Raw genomic sequence first — 5,435 nt, 5'->3', positions numbered from 1 at the left:
TCATATATCTCTATGAAAGCCTTGAGTGGCTCACTAATAACTTCATTTTAAAGCCCAAGCTCTTTAAGGTCAGATATAAGGCTTTAAATAAAACATCTATCCTAATGGGTTTCAGCTGCATCTCCTATCACTGCCTCAAGATTTCTTTAGCAAACCGCAGTCATTACCTGGAAATTCCACGTACTTTTACATAGACATACGTGTGCACATGCTATTTCCTCTGCCTGAAGACCCAATACTCTCCACTCTGCTTAGAAAACTCTCATTTCCATGGTTTGCAAAGGCCCTTTTCGGAAAAGCTACTGTCCCTGGGTGAAAAGTCACGTCCCTTCCTGCGCCCCACAACACTTGCCATACACTGAGTATCACAGCCACCTAAAGCTCTAGCCAGGGGGTGTATAGTCCTCTGCCGGTCACTGCAGGCAGACACACACTCATACATACCACACACACACACACACACACACACACACACACAGAGTTATTGAGCTCTTATAGACAAGGTGCAGTAGGTACTATTAGTGAGAGATGAAGACATAGAGCTTTTATTTACCAGAATCTAACTTGCTGTCTTCCTCATGTGATCTTCCATATGAACTTTTCTGTCTTACCAATGACTCGCATTTATTAATCCATTTTATTTAAGAAAATATGCACAGCTTTGTGGAAAAAATAAGAAGACATAATCAACTAACCCTAAGCCATTATAAACCACAGGAAAGGATGAAAATCCTTATAGGGTTTAGATTTAGCTTCTAAGACAGTAACTTTATGAAAAATGTTGATGCCTGTTAGAGGAAAAATTGACACTACTGTAACTACAGAATGATCACCAATGTATTATAGAAATCTGAAGTTTATTGGTAAAATAAAAACCTGTGGTGAGGCCATTCCTATATAGTTAGGAAGAAACATTTAAGGAATAGAGTAGCACCATCTAAGTCATATCACAGCACTTACTGTGAGAGTAAGACCTGGGAAGAAACCAGAACAAGATAAAGTAAGAGCCCCCTCCTAAGAGTCCAAGCAAAGGATGCAGTCCTGGAATAAGATTAGGAACTGGAAAGGAGACATCTGAATCACACTGAAGAGGAGGGGACTGCGGATCCCAATAAACCTCTTGTGCAAGGCCGCCAACTCCACCCAGAACTGACAGGGACAGCTATGAACTGGCTGGATTTGGAGGCTGAAGAATAAAAGCTTCTCGTTATGCTATTAGATGGAATAAAAACACTTCTTTTGGGGGGGGGAGACGGTCATATATGTAAGACCCTGGAAAGCTCTAAGGCACGAGACAGTACTGGGTGGGATGTGGAGGGAATAGGACAAGTCGGCCTCAAGTGGGGAACATCAGTTGAAGTGGCAGAAGCTAAAAACTATTCACGACTGTGCTAGGGAAACCGCAGACTCCTTGCATTGAACTCAAGAGGCCATGGGAAACCATCAGAAAGCTATTACTAGGGAAATGACATGATTGATGGGGATCGTGAAGAATGGTTTAAGCTTCAGTGAAGCAAAAAAGTATTTTGGGAACGGTACAGCTCGATTTCTTGACAAATGCCATAATAGCTATTATAATGGTAGCAAGAAGTATTTCAAATAGAAACAGATAAGTCACCCACTTAAGAAAATTTTGTGTCCGTATAGGTTGCAGTGAAGGGTTATAGTATGGAAACTCAAGCTGACAAGTTAGAGGAGATTTTACACGCTCTGCTGAAGCAAGCTTTTTGTCATAGTTTATTTTGGCGAGAAAATGTCTTAAAGGAGACGGCCGGAATGGCAGAGTATTTGGGAGCATTAAATAAATAAAAATATTTCCTACTACTCAACTCATGAGTAAGCAGTCTAAAAGGATGGTTATAGTAGTCATACTTTTACCCCCCCCCCAAAATTGAGTAAAATAGCCTCTGTTCACCATAACAGCAATATCTAAGCAGTATCTATACTATTGTTCTCTCCCTTATCAGATTATTACTTTGCGAGGGTTTCCATAACAGAGTACTACAGATGTGGTACTTAAACAATACGGAAGCCATAGAAGAAGAGTAAGGTATCATGTAGCCCAGGCTGACCCTGAACACACTGGAGTCAAAGATGACCTCCAACTTCTGATTCCTTTGTCTCCACCTCCCAAATGCTGGGATTACAGGTGTGTACCACACCTGGTTTGTGTGGTACTGGAGATTAACCCCAAAGCCTTGGGCATGCTAGACAACACTCTGTCAGCTGAGCTGCACAGTACCACCTCCGGGTTTGGCTTCTGAGGCAGTGGTTCTCAACCTTCCCAAAGCTGTGACAATTCTTACGTTCTGGTCACCTCAACTATAAAATCATCTTCACTGCTACCTCAGAACTGCAATTTTGTTATGGTTATGAATTGTAACGTAAATATCTGATATTCAGGACATCTGATCTGCAACCCGAGAAAGGGTTGTTCGACCCCCAAATAGGTCACGATTCACAGGTTTATCCACTGCTGTTCTCAGGCCTCTCGTTGGTCAAACAGCACCTTCCAGCTGTCTTCATGTGGTCTTTCTGGTTTCTTTACACACACTGAAACACTCTTACACAAGGCCTGGTGACACAAACGTGTAATTCCAGCTAGTTGGGAGGCTCAGGTGGAAGGAAGGCAAATTCCAGCCTAGGCTAGAGAGTTAAGAGCCAATGTGAGCAACTTAGAAAGACCTGTCACAAAAAAACAAACAAAAAAAATTAACTCAGATTTTCTTTTCTTTTCTTGTTATTTAATACAAACTCCAGTAGTAAGGTGGAAAAACATATATAGACCCACCTGGAAATTGGAAACAGACAAGATCACCTGATAAAATTGGGAGCAGGGAGGTGGGGGAGAAGGAAGGGTAGAAGGGGAAGAGGAGAGGAAAAGGGGAGGATTGAGGAGAACTTGAGGGAATGGGATAGTTGAGGAGGAAGGGCAGAGATGACAGCAAGGAAAGAGATATCATGATTGAGGGATCCATTAGGATTAGAAAAGCCAGGCTCTAGAAAAATTCCTAGGAATCCACAAGGATGACCTCGCCTAAGACCCTAAGCAATAGAGGAGAGGGGGCCTGATCTTGATTTGCCCTGTAGTGAGACTAATAATTGTCTTAAATATCACCATAGAACCTTCATCTAGCACCTGACGGAAACAGAGGTAGAGACCCACATGGGAGCACTGGACTGAGCTCCCAAAGCCCAGTGGAAGAGTGAGAATACAAGCAAAGAGGTCAAGACCATGATGGGTTCACCCACTGAAACAGTCTACTTAAGCCAATGGGAGTTCACCAACTCCAGCCAGACTGGGAGGGAACAAGCATAGATCCAAACTAGTTCCTCTGAATGTGGGTGACAGTTGCTTGGCTGTGGCAGTCTGAGGGGCCACTGGCAGTGGCACCAGGATTCATTCTTACTGCTTGTACAGGGTTTTGGGGAACCTATTCTCTTTGGATGATACCTTGCTCAGCCTAGATATAGTAGGGAGGGTCTTGGACCTTCCACAAAGCAATGTGCCTTACCCTCAAAGAGGATTGGATGGGGGTGTGGTGGAAGGGTATGTGGAGGAAATGGAAAGAGGGGGGAGTGGAAACTTGGATTGGTATTTTTTTTAAAAAAAAATCTAATAAATTAAAAAAAAGAACTCCAGACATTTAGATTGGATTAGGGTCTACCCTAAAAACCTCATTGCAACGTAACTATTTTCTTTAGAATGCTCTTATCTCCAAATACAGTCACATTCTGAACTAGTAGAGGCTGTAGAAAATTTGAATTTTGGGAACACAATTCAGCTCATAACAGGTTTGGGTTACACACAACTAAAACCAACTGTAATTTCCATTCAGAAGGAATGTATTGGGAATATTGGCCACAACGTCCAGAATTAACACGGCTTAGTTAGAAGCCAAGAACAACTGTAGGCCGTGATGGCACTGGCCTTAATCCTCAGCACTAGGAGGCAGAGGCTGGTCGATCTCTGAGTTCGAGGCCAGCCTGGTCTACAGAATGGAGGAGACTGCCGCAGTCTTTGGGTTGGCATTGCAGGGCTGTGGCGGTGCACACCTTTAAACCCAACACTCAGGAGGCAGAGGCGGCTGGATCTCTGAGTTTGAGGGTGACCTTGTCTATAGAGTGAGTTTCAGGACAGCCAGGGCCACACAAAGAAACCCTGTCTCAAACAAACAAAAACCCACAAACAAGAAACCAAGAGCAGCAAGGATAGTGAACTTCAACTATGATTGTCAGAGTCTACTTGCCCTCAATTCCCTATTTATATTGGAATGATTGCCAATAAAAATCCTCAGAAGTTAATAATGACATTAAAGGAATCACTAGAAAGGAAGAAATTAAGATCACTGCATTCTACCCTTATAGGAAGTCTTAGTTCACTTCAGAAAGTAAACTGTCGCAGAGTCCCACAACAGCCCATGTTGGCCTGGGTGGCGCTCCTGGGGGAGTGGAAGACATAAAGGATCAAGGGAAGTCAGGTCATTGGAGCCTTAAAAGGAATATTGGAAACCCCGTCCCTAAGTCTCTCCTTGTTTCCGCTGCCACCAGGTGAACACTCCTCCTCCACCGTCCACCTCCCCGTGGTGGCACTAGGGGCCACCCCTGCCCAAAGTAGTTTTCTCCTTATGAAAAATAATGAAAAATGAATAACTCTCTTTAAAACAGTAAGTATGCAAAAGAACTGTCGTTAACTCTGTATTTTTTTTAAAGTATGTGTTTTGGCTGTGCAAATACTAATAGACTTACATATCAACGACAAGTCGTAATTTTGATTTAGACTACAACAGAAACACAGGCCCTGAAGCAAGACTGTCCGGACTGAAATCCTTGTCTCCGACGTTAACCGTAAACGTAAGCAGCTTCCCTTCTGGATTTCACCTATTAAAAAAAACCGCTAGCAGTTACCCCTTCGCCCTTCAGTGTAGCTGTAATGAGTGAAACCGTGCACCAATTCGTTACGGAATTTACCCAGCACTTAAACCAAGCTCAACTGGGCTTAGCCCATATTGATAAGACTTCAGCACAGCAAAATGGTAGCTTTCGGGAATAGTGAAGGCCTTCCCCTAGAACCTAAAGTTACTACAGGACTTCAAAAGAGATGGAAGGCTCCATGGTGTAGGAGTCCACGTCTGCGACGTGCAAAGGAAACTCTTCCTTCATATTGTTTGATATTGAAGGTGCCGAACTCCAGCCCTGCCCCTGAACGAATGGCTGCAACCGCTTCCTGAGCTATGTAGGACTAGCAGGGGTGCACGGACGCACGGCGACTCCAGCCCCACGGACCGCGCGGTCACTCCTGCCCGTTCCCACGTCCCCTCCACGCCCCCCTCCAGACCCCGAGCGGCCGGAGCGCACGCGCAGCCGCACTTCCGGGGAGGGGGGGCGCCTCTGCTCCCGCCCCACAATGCCGCGCGGCGGCGTCCTGTCGCAAA

The sequence above is a fragment of the Microtus pennsylvanicus genome, chromosome 9, assembly GCF_037038515.1.
Source record: "Microtus pennsylvanicus isolate mMicPen1 chromosome 9, mMicPen1.hap1, whole genome shotgun sequence".
Taxonomy (NCBI): Eukaryota; Metazoa; Chordata; class Mammalia; order Rodentia; family Cricetidae; genus Microtus; species Microtus pennsylvanicus.
The sequence above is the reverse complement of the archived record's forward strand: the minus strand, read 5'-3'. Positions refer to the sequence as shown.